Source organism: Narcine bancroftii, chromosome 1 (assembly GCF_036971445.1).
Source record: "Narcine bancroftii isolate sNarBan1 chromosome 1, sNarBan1.hap1, whole genome shotgun sequence".
Classification (NCBI taxonomy): domain Eukaryota; kingdom Metazoa; phylum Chordata; class Chondrichthyes; order Torpediniformes; family Narcinidae; genus Narcine; species Narcine bancroftii.
The window spans coordinates 381,176,593-381,193,123 of record NC_091469.1 but is presented as its reverse complement, the minus strand read 5'-3'; the positions used below and the strand labels follow the sequence as shown (position 1 = coordinate 381,193,123).

The following is a 16,531-nucleotide window of genomic DNA, read 5'->3' as shown; positions in this document are numbered from 1 at the left end:
ATCTGTCATGTACTGGTCAGGGCAAAGGTGGACTGGTTTCAGCCAAGTAATTTACAGAACCGAATGTTACTTGTTGACTGGAGCTCACTCTTGGGAAAAGACGGTAACAGACTGAGGAGCAGCAGGACTCTTTTGAACCTGGTATAGAGCTCAGCTGATAGGTGAGTACACAGTTACAGGTTGTGTTTACAAATTAGGGGGCTCATTGTGGCACTGGAAGAGTGGTTTATTTGCCATGGCATTGAAGTAGGAATGTTGACCTCACTTGTTTTTACCCTCAGTGACCCGGAGTTCATCTGAAACTCTGTGGCCTATGTCCATGCATGCACAGTCCTATTCACTGCTGTTCCACCCAGTGAATTTAATTCTATAAACTTTATCTTCAGACCCTACCAGGACCTCATCGCTCCTGCTTTGACTCTCTGAAATGTCTGTGTTTCTTCCATTTAGAGTCTTATGAACATCCCCAGTTTTAACCACAGCTGTGGCTTCACTTACCTGAACCTCGAGCCCTTGAATTTCTCAATATCTCCACTCTCAGAACATAAAGAATAGAAATCTGTTGTACAGTACAGGCCTTTCAGCCCAGTATTTTTCTGAGCAAATAATCTACTCTAACAACTACCTCAAATTTCCCAACTGCATAACCCTCCATTTTCCTCTGTTCCATGTACCAATTAAAAAGTCTCTTAAAAGATCCAATGGTACCTTCCTCCACAATGCACCCACCTCTTTCTATGTCTTACATCTCCCCTGTACTTACTCTCAAGCACTTAAAAATATGTCCCTGCATATTAGCCATTTCAGCAGTGGAAAAAGTCTCCAGCCATCCACATGATCAGTGCCTGTCATCATCCTGAACACATCTATCAGGACACCCCTCATTTTCCGACTCTTCAAGGAGAAAAGACCAAGTTTACTCAACCTATCATGTAAGAGATTCTTCATCGCCTGCCTTGTATCACACTATATGGCTTGGTATCAAGATTTGTTTGGGAACTTTCAGATGAAATTTAGCCATTTTACTACATTCATGGCTAATCATGGGTCATACATCCAACACCAAACTCCTGAAATGCAGGAAAACGTTGCCAGGTGAACACAGGAAAAAAATTGAAGGGATGTGCTTAGAGCCTCCTTGAAGTGTAACATCCCACTGAGTCCCATGGATCTCTGGCCCATAATGGCTCAAGGTAGAGCAGGAGCATTCAATATGGCACTGAGGACTCCGAAGCCCAGAATAGGCACACTGCCTGTTTTATTTGGCACAGCCTGTCCCATCTTTGGTAGGAAGTGAACATTCTGCAGAAACTCCAGAATGAGTGAGGCAGCATTTGTGGAAACGAAATGGATTAAAGGTTTTTGACCAGAAATGTGAGCTGTTTCTCTTTCTACAGATGCTGCTGGCCTATGGAGTATACCCATCATGTTCTTTTTTTTTAATTTCAAGTTTCCAGTCTGTGCATTTTTTTTTCACTTTTCTCCGTGGCAGAGTCTGTGCTGTCATCTCAGAATCAAGTTTCAAGCTTGTTGTCACACTGGAGCCAGATATAGTGACAGAGGTTGTTTTATAAGAGACCTCAAAGTTGTGCGCATGTGGGTGCGCACACACGTTTTGCAACCAGTGCACAAAGGAAATTAATGTGAGCACAAAAGGTTAGTTCCCTAAAATAAAATCTTAACTAAATATGTTACTTTATGGAATGCAATCATTATATTAAAATACACCAATACAGTTTTATTAGCCAAGAGCGATAGGCTGTGCCAAAATGAACTTGAAACAATTTCAAGTTTACATTTGCACAAGCATTCAGTGAGCATATACTTTTGTCACTGGAAAAAAAAAGCACAACATAAGCACAAACTGCCTACTAAAAATGAGAGGGAACATTGACCAGGAGACACCTCATTGGAACTGAATCATCCTTGACCCTGAGCCTAAGGAGATGTTTCTGGCGGAAGTGTCTGTGTAAAGATTACTTCACACAGACTCAGGGGAATCTGTGGAATTCGTTGCCACAGATGGCTGTGGAAGCCAAGTCATTGGGTAGATTTAAAGCGGAGGTTGTTAGGTTCTTGTTTGTAGGGAGAAAGCAGGAGAATAGGTTGAAAGCAAAAATACATCAGCCACGATTTCAATGGCAGTAGACTGGATCAGGTGACAGGAAGTACTCCTTGTACATTTTGTGCAAGCCCCAAAGAATGTCCCAAAGCTAAAGACACTCAGTTGATTTGTCATTATAACTGTTATGTAGCAAGAAAAGGCTGGCAATTTGTTCTCATCAAGATTTTAGATGACTAGTAAACTCTGTCAGTAACATGTTGGGAGTAAAGTTTGCCGTGGATGAGGAGAATTTTCCTCTACCATGGGATGTTGATGTCTGATTGAGAGGACAAAAAAGACCTCGGTTTAACATCACATCCAAAACACAGAAGGGAAACAATCACCTTGAGACATTTGAGGGTTAAGGATTGGACAAAGTGTGAAAAGAATAATTGCTTGTCCTGACCTAGTGACTGGGATTTAAAGAGTTATATCTTCAGTGAATGCTATCGCAGAGAGACCAAACAGTTAATGATATAGTTCAGGATATATGTAGGGTGGACTAACAACAAAAGAAATTTCCTCACACAGGAAGATGAAGACTGCAACAAGAGCATGACTCCCAATGCTGTAGAAGAGGTTCCTAGGTGTGAATCCTTCTTCACATGTAGGTGTGCTTAATGGAGCGAAGAGTGATGACCATGATGGTGCTGGCCGAGCTCACAACTCTCTGTAGTCTTTTCCTGTCCTGTGCATTGGCACCTCCACTCCAGATAGTTATGCAACTAATCAGAATGTTCTCCATGGTGCATGTGTAGAAATTTACAAGTGTCTCTGGTGACATATCAATTCTCTGAAACTCCTCATGAAATATAGCCGCTGGCAAGCCTTCTTCATGATTGAATGGACATGAAGGTCTCAGGATAGATCTTCAGAGATGTTGACACCAAGATATTTGAAGTTCTTAACCTCTTCCTCTGCTGGCCCCTTGGTGAGGACAGGTTGTATTGGTTCCTCTGCTGACCCCTTGGTGAGGACAGGTTGTATTGGTTCCTCTGCTGACCCCTTGGTGAGGACTGGTTGTATTGGTTCCTCTGCTGGCCCCTTGGTGAGGACAGGTTGTATTGGTTCCTCTGCTGGCCCCTTGGTGAGGACTGGTTATATTGGTTCCTCTGCTGGCCCCTTGGTGAGGACTGGTTGTATTGGTTCCTCTGCTGGTCCCTTGGTGAGGACTGGTTGTATTGGTTCCTCTGCTGGCCCCTTGGTGAGGACTGGTTGTATTGGTTCCTCTGCTGGTCCCTTGGTGAGGACTGGTTGTATTGGTTCCTCTGCTGGTCCCTTGGTGAGGACTGGTTATATTGGTTCCTCTGCTGGCCCCTTGGTGAGGACTGGTTGTATTGGTTCCTCTGCTGGTCCCTTGGTGAGGACTGGTTATATTGGTTCCTCTGCTGACCCCTTGGTGAGGACTGGTTGTATTGGTTCCTCTGCTGGTCCCTTGGTGAGGACTGGTTATATTGGTTCCTCTGCTGACCCCTTGGTGAGGACAGGTTGTATTGGTTCCTCTGCTGGCCCCTTGGTGAGGACTGGTTGAATCGTGCTGATTTCCCCTCCTGAAATCCATAATCAGTCCCTTTGTTTTGCCAACGTTGAGTGCAAGGTTGTGGTAGGGAAGAAATTAAAAAGCAGCCTTGCTCTCAATGTGATGAGATTGGAACAAGAGGACTGAGATCATTCAAGGTGTGCATTGGGCAAGGGCTCTCCAAGGAATGGTTCACAATTCCTGCCAAATGCCAGGACAGGTTGGTGTTACCCAATAGGACCTCTCCCCACACCCCTTGTATCAGGGCATCCCTCACTGAGGACCTGCAGGGTGCATCCTGCCCCAACTTCTGATGGTCCCTGTGCACGTGATGGTACTCATCTTGTCAGGTTTGGATCTGGAGTCTGAGGGCACTTGTGGCCTCATGATGATTGATGAAGCTCACCCTTCCCACCACTCCAGCCACCAATAATGTCAGTAACAGGAAATCCAGCCTGCCCCTGGGTGATGAGGGACTGGAGTTCAAGGTGTAGCACCATTCATCAACCACATTAGTCTGAGAGTTGTGATTAATAGACTTTAATCACCAGAAGACATCAGCATATCTCATGTCGCTGGCTTGGTTCCAAGGCAGGTAATGAGGGGGGACTTTGAGTGTGACAGCCTTTATGGGAATTCTGAGGGGACAAGTCACAGATGCAGGGGTGGGCCAGCTCATCTAATACATTCATTCGGACAGTGCTAATAGCTATACATTGGTTCCACCACATACGGTTAGAGTGGGATCTGGTACAAAAGGTACAGAGGGGAAACCATCCATTTCCCAGGGAGATTTGTTGTATGACTGTCAGATTGTGGGAACTGAGAGTGTTACAGGTAAATGGCACATCAGGACGAGGCAGCAGGCCATCTTGTGGAGGGGAGAGGAAGTGAGGGGGTCAAAGTCCAAGGAAGGCAAAGGGTAGGGAGGAAGACGATACCTAAAGAAGAATGGTAAATTTGGAAAACACTTGACAGGTTAGGCAGAATCGCTGGAGACAGGAAGATAATTATTTTAGTTTAATTTTTCATTAGAACTGGGAAAAGTTGGAGTAACTGTTAATGATGGAAAAGAGGCAGAGAAGGGAGGGGTTGGTGAGGTGGGAGCTCTGTATGATTGAATGGAGGCAGGAGAGATGAAACAACCACACTCGTAGAAACTCAACTGTACACTGCTCCAGATGATATCTCATTAAAGCTTCATCCAACCACAGCAAGATCCTTTCTGCTCTGTTCCATCCTCCTCTAGCAATTCTGACTGTCTGCTTGACTGACACCTTTCTGTAGCTCTGGTCTCATAAACCAGCTCCCCAAATACCCCAGATTGTGCCCAGATGTCCACAAATTTCCAACTGTTTAGGAAGTTTCTGCATTCCTATATTCCTTTTTCAAGTTCAAGTTTGTTATCTTCTGATTATACATGTACAACCTGACGAAACAGTTTCTTCTGATCACAATGCACACACATATACAAAACACACCATATCAAAATCAAATTTATACATGCAGATATAGTTTAAAAGAAATATATGTAAATATTTGAGGTGATTTACTTGGTTACAGGATATCATTTCTCAGTCTCACAGCCTGCAGGAAGAAGGTATTTCCCAGCCTGGTAGTCCTGATTTTGATGCTCCTGTACTTCCTTACTGATTGTAGTGGGTCAAAGATCCTGTGTGCTGGATTGAACCCTATTTATGCAGCAATTTCAGTGAATGTCATCAACAGAGGAAAAGGAGACCTCAGTGATCTTCTCAGCTGCTTTGATGATCCTCTGTATTAACTTCTAGTCCAATGCTTTAATGCTTTGCAGCCACCATCCCACTTAATGATGCAGCCAGACAGGACACTCTCAATTGTACTCCTGTAAAAGGTTGTTAAGATGGGGGCCGGTAGCTTTTCCCTCCTCGGCCTACTTAGGAATTGTAGGTGCTGATGCGCCTTCCTGACTAGTGATCCATCTGTCGCCTTCCTGCCTGCTCACAACCTGTCCAAATCCTTCAGCAGTCTTTGCGGGCTCACCCCTCACCTCCACACTGAGCTGCTGCACAGTTTGCTTCCTGCAGATTGGAGACGGCAAATTTCAGAATCAGTTTTATTGTCGTGAACATTTGTCACAAAATTTGTTGTTTTGAGGCAGCATTATCGTGCATTACAGGTGCAAAAATTCCTATCAATTACATTTCTGTAAATTCATGATTTAAAAATAAATAATTAGTGCAAACGAAGAGAAAAAATGAGGTAGTGTCTGTGGTTCATTGTCCATTCAGAAATCTGATGGTGGAGGGGAAGAAGCCGTGTGTGTAACATTAGTCTTCAGGCTCCTGTACCTTCCTGATGATAGCAGTGAGAAGAGGACATGCCCTGGGTGGTGAGAGTCCTTGATGATCACAGCTGCTTTCTTGAGACACTGCCTCTTAAAGATGTTCTTAATGGAGTGAAGACTGATGCCCATGATGGCGCTGCCCAGGTTTACAACTCTCTGTAGCCTTTTCCTGTCCTGTGCATTGGCACCTCCATACCAGACAGTGATCCAACCAATCAGAATGCTCTCCATGGGACACCCATAGAAATTTACAAGTCTTTGGTAACATACCAAATCTCCTCAAACTCCTCACAAATTTTACCCGCTGGTGAGCCGCCTTCATGATGGCATCGACATGGAGGCCGCAGGATAGATCTTCAGAGATGTTGAAACCCAGGAATTTGAAGTTCTTTATCCTCTTCACTTCTGACCCCTCGATGAGTGGCCAGGCACAATTCCAATGCTAACTACAAATCTGCTGATGACATCAAGGGTTGTCGGCAGAATCACAAACGGCAATGAGGAAGTGAACAGGAGGGAGATAGATCAGCTCATTGAGTGATGTCAAAATAACAACCTTGCGCTCAATGTTAGCAAAATCAAGGAGATGATTGTGGACTTTAGGAGGAAGTCAAGAGAACTTGACCCAGTTCTCATCAAGGGCTCAGTAGTAGAGAGGGTCAAGAATGTCAAATTCCTGGATGTTAATATCTCCAAGGACCTATCCTGTGCAATCACAAAGAAGGCTTGCCAGCAGCTATATTTTCTGGGGTGTTTGAAGAGATTCAATATGTTACCAAAGACTCTTGAAAACTTCTAAGGTGTACCATGGAGAGCATCCTTCAACCAGCATTCTTTTGGTTGGTTGCATTCTTGTCTGGTACAAAGGTGCCCACGCTCAGGACAAGAAAAACTCCAGAGGGTTGTTAACTCAGCCTGAGACATCGTGGGCACCAGACATCACTCCATTGAGGACATCTAAAAGAGGTGGTGTCTTAAGAAAGCAGCCTCCATTCTCAAGGAACCCCACCACCCAGGTCATGCTCTCTTCATTCTGCTACCGTCGGGAAAAACGTACAAGAGCCTAAAGACGAGCACTCAGCGGCACAAGGACAGCTTCTTCCCCAATGCCATCAGATTCCTGAATAATCAATGGACCAAAGACACTGCCTTACTTCGACTTTTCATGCAGTATTTTTATTTATCTTTTGTAAGGTGGTTATTATGAATGTTTGCTCTATGATGCTTTCACAGAACAACACATTTTGTGGCTTGTTCATGATTTTGAGGAAGGGATATTGAAGAGATGAGAGTGTAAAAGTGCATATCCAAACAATTGTTGGAAGCCTAGAACAAAAATAGAAAAGAATGGAAATACTCAACAAGTCAGGCAGAATTTGTGGGATGAGTAACAGGGTCAATGTTTCAGGTCAAACATCCTCTGTCATTGAAAAAGTGGAAGTGATATTGGAATCTATTGTAAAGGATATGATATCAAGACACTTGATATGACTGAGCAGGGTTAATATGGATTTGTGAATAGAAAATCATGCTTTTGATGAGAAGGATGATTAGAGCACATAGCATTTAGGATGACTTTTTTAACCACACAGCATAGTAACAGATCCTTCCAAACCACGAACCCACGCCATCCAATTACACTCATGTGACCAATTAACCTATTAACCCTGCACATCTTTGGAATCTGGGATTGGGCTGGAATGCCACACAGGTCATGGGGAGAAAGCACAAACTCCTTACAGAGAGTGTTGGATTAGAACCCATGTTGCTGGCACTGGGTTGAAAATTGGTCAAATGATAGAGAAGAAAGAATGGGAATGGACTGGTCCTTCTCAGGTTGGAAGTTATGACTTGTGGGATAACAAAGAGATCGGTGCTCAGGCCCCATCTATTCACAGTCCAAATCATTGACTTGGCAAGGAGACCAAATGGGATCTGTGAAGAATGAGAAGGATACAGGGTAGCTTTAGAGTTATGTGGACAATCTGAGTGTTGGCAGACAGTGGCAGATCAACTACCATCCAGGCCCACAGGCCTAGCTTTAGTAAGGCTCCCCCTGACCTTTCCCCACTGCACCACTTTTCATTGACTAGAATAAAGTGACATTAAGTAACATTAAATAATTTTTATCATTGTACTATGTATAATGTACTACATGTATAAGCAAGAAATTTAAATGTTGCAAAAACCCTTTCAAAAGTGCTTCCATGTCATCACGTTCTGACTGGTATTGTCGAGTAATCAAGCACGGTCTTCACTTGAAAACAGTTTGCCGTTAAAACAGAATGTCTTACCTGTGTTTGGAGAATAACACAACCAACTTCTGATTTTCTCGCCATTTGTGAGGGAGCGGTAAAACATGGACTTACTAAAGTAACATCTCTGTTTACCGTCATATTTTCTAGATTTCACAATACAGGCTTTGCTCCCTGTCTTTAACCAGTGTATGCTCATGTTATCTCCAACTCGTGATATAATAACCTCATCATGGCTGTAGTACAAAGTGAAAAAATATATGCAAAAGTACTGAGATATCATCTAAAATACATGTACACTCAATTAAACCATTTTTTTTGTTGCTCTTGCACCCCTTTCTTCTGGACCCCTAGGCTTAAGCCTACTCAGCCTTATGGTTAATCAGCCACTGATGGCAGATGAGGAGCAGGGTGAAGAAACACGAGGAACCCCACTGTGGTCGAAATAGAGAGCATTTTTGAAATGGTGAGAGAATGGTTAAAGTTGATGTTCAAAGTGACTCAGCTGCCTTTGTACCCAATTCACTGAAAACCAACACGCAAGTACAATGAACAGTTAGGAAGGTAAATAGTATGTTTTGCTTTACTGGGAAAGGATTTGAGTGAAAGAGTAAAGATTTATTTCAAAACTTACTGAACTCGGAGGTGTGTGTACAGGTTTGCGGTCTTTGCTTAAAACAAGACAGACTTGTAAAGATTCTGGTCTTGGACTAGTACATCTGACAGATGTGAAGAGAATAGAAGATTAAAGCATCTATCCTTTAGAGTTGAGAAGAATGAGAGGAGACCTCATTGAAAAATAAAACAGGGCAAAATGAGATGGGTCAGAAACAAAATAGGAAGGAAACCCTCAGTAGGTTGAGCATCCTCAGTGTTTCTGACAGTTTTCATCTTGAAATCTAATGTTTCGGCAGCAGTTGAAAATGAAAAGATCCAGAATGGGCAATAGGAAAGGACAAGATGTCCAAGAGGAGAGGCTTCAAGTGGGAGAAGGGTCTTTAATGAGGGATAGAGAATCCTGGCTGAAGAAGTAGGAACAGAGACAATGGAAGAAGAGTTTGGCATCATGGTATGCACGGAACTCATTGAGGTGGGGGCAGAAGGGGACAAAGGTGAGGCCTCTACTCAGGACAGAGCATTCCATCTCTAAGAGGGGAAGGTCGGAGGGGATAGTGAAAACCTGGCAGGCGTTAGAGTAGGGTTCAGGGGTTAGGAGAAAGTTAGAGGGAGGAGGAAGGTGGAATCTGGGGTCTGGGGGGGAGGCACTTGGGTGGGTGGAGAGGGGTCAGAGATGGGAGGTGAAGGATTTAGGTTAATGGGGAGTTTGTAAAGGCAGTAAGGGCCAGGGGTAGGGGTAAGAAGGGGGACAGGGGAGTAGAGGAGGAATGAGGAGTAGTGAAGGAGTAGAGAAGCCTCAGGCCTGAAGTGTCAATTGCCTTGTGATTTCCACAGACGCTGCCTGACCGGCTGAGTTACTCCAGCACCTTTGTGTATTGGTCCAGTTCTCCAGCATATGCAGACTCCTTGATTAACCTCTAATTAGCCCAGTTATATTTGTTATGAAACCTTGATGTTCAATTTAGGGCTGGAAGGGATTTTAATTGTTAGGTTTCAGGAGTGATTTCAGCCTGGACAGGACTGGGGTTTCTCTCCTGGCCTTTAAGAAAACCGCAATAAAATCTGAGTATGTTATCTTCTTGGGCCACATTAGCCCCTCATCCCAACCCTATATCCCACTGGCATTGCTACAAGCACCTACTAGCTGAAAATTAGGATTTTAAATTGGCAGCAGGCCAGGAGTGTAGCAGGAATGTGGCCCTTATTTTCATTGCTGCCCTTTTCTGCAGGGAACTGAGTGGGGAATTAAACTGGACTCCGACATTGGTGTAAATGGGTGATGGTCAGTGCTTACACAATGGACCAAATGGCCTGACTCCTGTTGCATAATAGCAACTCAAAGAGAGTGTCCTGTTTTCCTGAAGAGCCCTGTCTTCACAGAAACTTCCAAGTGAGGCCTGTGGCCAAGGATTGCAAGTTGAAATATTTTACTTGCATCATACAACTTGATTCCATGTGGTCTGTGACTGTATTTGTTTATCAGGAATTTCTTGGCAGCAGGTCCAGGGATGACTGGTCCCTCCACCAGCCAGCTGTGATTGGTCCCTCCACCAGCTAGCGCTGTGATTGGTCCCTCCACCAGCTAGTGCTGTGATTGGTCCCTCCACCAGCTAGTGCTGCGATTGGTCCCTCCACCAGCTAGTGCTGTGATTGGTCCTTCCACCAGCTAGTGCTGTGATTGGTCCTTCCACCAGCCAGTTGTGATTGGTCCCTCCACCAGCTGGCACTGTGATTGGTCCTTCCACCAGTCGGCTGTGATTTGTCCTTCCTTCAGCTGCTTGTGATTGGTTTCTCCTGCAGCCGGCTTTGAATGCATTATATCAAGAGGCTGGCTTTTTAATTGAATAGAACAGCAATGGATTCTGCAAATAATTCATTCAAGATTCCCTTATTGTCACAAACTACAGAACATGTAATATTACACAAAATTGCCTCTGCCTGCCGTAAGCTGAAGAGTCGCTATTAGAGTCGCCTGGAATGAATTACAGTAAGAGAGAAAGAGAAGGAAAAGCAGGGCGAACGCAAATGGGGGCATCCACAGGCATTGCCCCCTCAACGAGGTGCTGCGCCCCTCCCCCACACGGTTGCAGCCGTCCCTGGCCATCAGATCCGCCCCTCTTCCTCCTGTGTCTGTAGTGTCTAGGATGATGCATGCTAGCGACTCTCCACCCATCCCTGGCTGTGTCACTAGCACACCTCTTGTCCCAAGTTGGATGGATGGCCTCAATGACAGGTGGGCTCCTTTTAGCAACCCACCCCATCCCTCCACCACTTTGACAGGTTGGATCCTGTCAGTATCCCCCCCAACCCAATCAACAGGTCGAATCCTCTCAGCGTACCCCCTCCCCCCATGGGTCAGATCCTGTCAGCCCCCCCCCCCCACCTCCCCCCCATCCCCCGTCGACAGATTGGTCCCTACCCCCTCCTAACTCGCTAATGCACCCCTCTAACATACATTCAGGTGACGATCCTGAGCAAAAGATAGTCCCTTCAGAATCACTGAATGTCCGTGGACTTGCATCCAGCACTCCTTCAACCATTGCAGCCAGACAGACTCCTCTTCGATTCATTGGCAACCTGTATTTCAGATCCAAATCTCTGATGTGATCAGGAAACCTTCAGCGCCTGAGGCCCTTTAGGAGCACTTCTTGCCTTCAGTGACTTCTCAAGTCCCAGATCTGATACCTGGTTTTCATGAGCCAGCCTGTAGCACCACGTAGCCTGTAGCCCATGCAGGTCCTCCGACCACAAGTCGCCTGCAGCCTATGTGGGTACCTCAGCTGCTGAGCCCCTTGCTGGTTTTCTGTCACGGTCACCTTCCCTGTAGGATCATGCCCTATGCTTCTCCTTCTCATTAGGGGATTGTTCTACCCATTTCTGGTGCCCTGCATCGGTCCGCTGCTCACTGGAGCTGTAACTCCTTGTGGTCGCTGCCAAACACAGCCACTGCCATCTTGAGCACCGAGCTACACGATTGCAGGATTTTACTTACAAATACTCTCAGATCCTTTAACAGGCTGTTTAATGACTGGACAGAGCTGCTGACCTTAGGACCGGCCAGTTGAACCCATCGGACCAGCAATGTATCTCTCTTCCCTGGGGTCTGCACCAGCAGCAGAGCTGTCGGCAGTGCCACCTTGTTACAGGAAGCAATAGCTGGGTACTCGGGTGGACTCATGGACTCTGTTGCTGTTAGTTTGACAACTGCACACCTTGGTAAAACACTGTATATTTTTTAAGAAAGAGAGAGAACATATATTTAAGCTCCAGGAAATAGAACACTTTCCAACTTTTGGAACCAAGGTAAAACTCAGATTTTAAATTTAATTTAGAGATGCAGCACGGTAACTGGCCCTTCCAGTCCATGCACCCTAAATACATCAATTGATCTATAAACGCTGTACGTTTTGAAGGGTTTGAAGAAACCAGAGCACCTGGAGGAAACCCATGCAGACACGGGGAGAACGTGCAACTCCTGACATTGAGAAGGAGATTTTATTGTCATACATATAATTCACAAATGAAATTCTAACTACACAAAAAAAAATTAATTGGCACGATATGCCAAGACAGAAAATGAGATATTCTAAATTAGTATGAATAGGATATTTCTTGCTCTTTATTTCCACTGGTCCCTCTTCCCCTAAAAGCATTGATACACTCACACTCTGTAGATTGTGAGCACTGTCTCACCAACTGTACCGATCCCATTATTGCAGGTTGTGCAACCCCTGGTCTGACCCTCGCAGCAGAGGGGCAAACAGGGTCGTTTATGGGACTGGAAGCCACTGGTGGGCTCATGCATGGCGGCCTAGGTCTGTAAGGAATTGGGGAGCTGGGAGGATGATGGAGCCACTCCAGGTTACCATGGGCTCATGTGTGGACATACAGAGTCACTTGTGAACATGCTATGAAGCCGCATGTGGGCTCGTGGGAGGATATGGAGTGTACGCGAGTTTGCACAAAGGGTATCAGGGTTGCATGTGAGTGCACGCACATGAGCATGGTTTGACATTCAAGCAATGTGGGTTTGACTGAACTGAGGAGCGTGGCAGATACCAAAGGTTCTGGTAAGAGGTGAGCTGAGGCAGGGTGATGCCAAGGTGATACATGGACCCATTCAGACATGACAGAGTTAGTTTGCAGTTAGAAGCGATCGATAGACTGGAGGAACTTGGAGAGGTGGCACTGCCAACTTTACTGTGCAGTGGATACATGAACCTGAGACAGTAGGTGCTTTCAAACTACCTTGTAAAATGGGGTTAACCAGGCAATTTGGTTAGCGCCCCACTCACAAGGCAGCTTGAAAGGGTCGGACCGGGTATCCGGCTGAAGTATCTGCGGTGATCAGGGGGGAGAGAGGGGTCACTGCCAGGGCCCGGGTGGAGAAGGGGGGACTGAGAGATTGCTGCCACAATGGGGTGGGGGGGTGCCACAATCAGCGGGAGATGGGTCGCTGTCGCGAGGGAGAGGGGTTGCTGCCGCAGGGGAGAGAGAGATCGGCTGCTGCAGGGGCAGAGAGGCTGGCTGCCATGGGGTGGTGGGGAACACGACTGACGGTGGGAGGGAGACTGGTGGGGGAGACTAGTTTGTGAGATGCGTCACTTACCGTGTCATCGCGGGGTTGGAATCCCCCTTAAATCATCGAGTTGACGATTTACTGGGGCTATCCCTCCTCAGCTTAAAAGGTGCTGGAGGCACCTTTGCCCTACTAATTGCACCTGGGTCCAGGAGGGCTACTCGGGTGCTGCAGCTTAAAAGCTCCTTGTGACTCCATGATGTGGAGAGAGTCCCAAGGCTAGTTCCCTTATGAATGTATGATGGTCAAGGATAATTCAACGTCTCAAAGGGCCCATTTCCCCATAGATGATATGCATGTTGGAGGAGTAATGGAGAGTGTGGGTTACAACAGGATTTAGACGTGATCTTTGCCCTCAGACAGCTCCAAGAAAAGTGCAGAGAACAAAACAAAGGACTCTACATCACCTTTGTTGACCTCACCAAAGCCTTCGACACCGTGAGCAGGAAAGGGCTTTGGCAAATACTAGAGCGCATCGGATGTCCCCCAAAGTTCCTCAACATGATTATCCAACTGCACGAAAACCAACAAGGTCGGGTCAGATACAGCAATGAGCTCTCTGAACCCTTCTCCATTAACAATGGCGTGAAGCAAGGCTGTGTTCTCGCACCAACCCTCTTTTCAATCTTCTTCAGCATGATGCTGAACCAAGCCATGAAAGACCTCAACAATGAAGACGCTGTTTACATCCGGTACCGCACGGATGGCAGTCTCTTCAATCTGAGGCGCCTGCAAGCTCACACCAAGACACAAGAGAAACTTGTCCGTGAACTACTCTTTGCAGACGATGCCGCTTTAGTTGCCCATTCAGAGCCAGCTCTTCAGCGCTTGACGTCCTGTTTTGCGGAAACTGCCAAAATGTTTGGCCTGGAAGTCAGACTGAAGAAAACTGAGGCCCTCCATCAGCCAGCTCCCCACCATGACTACTAGCCCCCCCACATCTCCATCGGGCACACAAAACTCAAAACGGTCAACCAGTTTACCTGTCTCGGCTGCACCATTTCATCAGATGCAAGGATCGACAATGAGATAGACAACAGACTCGCCAAGGCAAATAGTGCCTTTGGAAGACTACTCAAAAGAGTCTGGAAAAACAACCAACTGAAAAACCTCACAAAGATAAGCGTATACAGAGCCGTTGTCATACCCACACTCCTGTTCGGCTCCGAATCATGGGTCCTCTACCGGCATCACCTACGGCTCCTAGAACGCTTCCACCAGCGTTGTCTCCGCTCCATCCTCAACATCCATTGGAGCACTTTCATCCCTAACGTCGAAGTACTCGAGATGGCAGAGGTCGACAGCATCGAGTCCACGCTGCTGAAGATCCAGCTGCACTGGGTGGGTCACGTCTCCAGAATGGAGGACCATCGCCTTCCCAAGATCGTGTTATATGGCGAGCTCTCCACTGGCCACCGTGACAGAGGTGCACCAAAGAAAAGGTACAAGGACTGCCTAAAGAAATCTCTTGGTGCCTGCCACATTGACCACTGCCAGTGGGCTGATATCGCCTCAAACCGTGCATCTTGGCGCCTCACAGTTTGGCGGGCAGCAACCTCCTTTGAAGAAGACCGCAGAGCCCACCTCACTGACAAAAGTCAAAGGAGGAAAAACCCAACACCCAACCCCAACCAACCAATTTTCCCCTGCAGCCGCTGCAACCGTGTCTGCCTGTCCCGCATTGGACTTGTCAGCCACAAACGAGCCTGCAGCTGACGTCGACTTTTACCCCCTCCATAAATCTTCGTCCGCGAAGCCAAGCCAAAGAAGAAGAGTTGGACAGAGAAGTGACATATAGAGTACAACATGGATAAGTGTGAAGTGATGCAATTTGGAAGGTCGAAGGTGGAGTTTGTGGTTAATGGCAGGATTCTTAACAGTGTGAGGGACAGAAGGATCTTGGTGACCAGGTCCATAGATCCCTCAAGGTTGCTACATAAATTGATAGGGTGGTTAATAAAGTGTATGGTTTGTTGGCCTTCCTTAGATGGGGAATTGAGTTCAAGAGCCATGAGGTAATGTTGCAGCTCCATAAAACTCTGGTTAGACCACACTTGGATATAGCGTTTAGTTCTGGTTGCCTCAGGAAGGTTGTAGATGCTTTAGAGAAAGTGCAGAAGAAATTGACCAGGATGTTGCCTGGATTGGATAACATGTTACATAAGGAAAGTTGATAGAGCTTTTCTCTTTGGAGAGACTAAGGATGTGAGGTGACTTAACAGAGGCAAATAAGAATATGATGGTGGACACCTAGATAGGCCTTTTTCCTAGGGCGACAATAGCAAATACCAGGGGACATCTGTTTAAGTGACTGGAGGTAAGTTTAGGGGAGACATCATAGGTAAGTTTTTTACTCAGAGAGTAGTGGGTGCCTGGAATTGCTTGGGGTCGTGGTGGAGGTTGGTACAATAGGATAATTTAAAAGACTTTTGGGTAGGCACGTGAATGAAAGAAAAATAGACAGTTATGGTGAGGTAGGATAGGATTAGATTGTTGGGGAGTAGATTTATATAGGTCAGCTCAACATTGTGGTTCGAAGGGCCTCTACTGTACTGTAATATTTTATGTTCTATTTCTCTTTGGGTCCATGCTTCATGCTATACAACTGGATTGCTAGGAATGGAATCAGCCAAAATAAATATGCAAAAGTAATAAAGACTTTGGAATCAAAGTTCACGAGTGGGGAAGTGATGGCACACACTTCCAGCAGTGGTCCTTTCATGCTCTCTATGCAAACTTTAACCAGAGGGTGATAACATTGTGGAAGCAAGCTCTATTATACAGTAAATGTGACAGAAACAGTTGTCTGTGTCTTTGGAGAGAGGGGTCATTGAGGGGCAAGGTGGGAGTGTTGGTCAATGGGACTTATTAGCAACAAATCAGCTTTGTGGCACGGTAGGTAATGCCACTGCATCACAGCATCAGAGACCTGTGTTCAATCCCAAATACCTGTGGAGGTTGTCTATGTGGAGATTGCATGTTCTGTCTGTGATTGAGTGGATTTCCTCGCACATCTTTAAGCTGTGTAGTTTGGTAGGTCAATTGGCTGGTTTAAATTGCCACTGGTGTGTAATTGAGGGCAGAATCCAGGGGAAGTTGAAGGGAGTGAGGGGAGAATAAAATGGGATTA

The 16,531-nt window shown here is 46.0% G+C and overlaps 1 protein-coding gene and 1 long non-coding RNA gene across 3 annotated transcripts in view; one reads left to right on the top strand and one right to left on the bottom strand.

Annotated features, from left to right (window-relative positions):
- LOC138751323 (PX domain-containing protein 1-like) overlaps positions 1–16,531 on the top strand; it is a 49,931-nt gene that overhangs the window by 7,137 nt on the left and 26,263 nt on the right. The window lies entirely within an intron of this gene.
- On the bottom strand, positions 5,102–8,307 carry LOC138751326 (uncharacterized). The gene is made up of 2 exons (XR_011349818.1): positions 8,244–8,307; positions 5,102–5,683 (listed from the first exon to the last, which is right to left on the bottom strand). It is a non-coding gene; the product is annotated as an uncharacterized lncRNA (long non-coding RNA).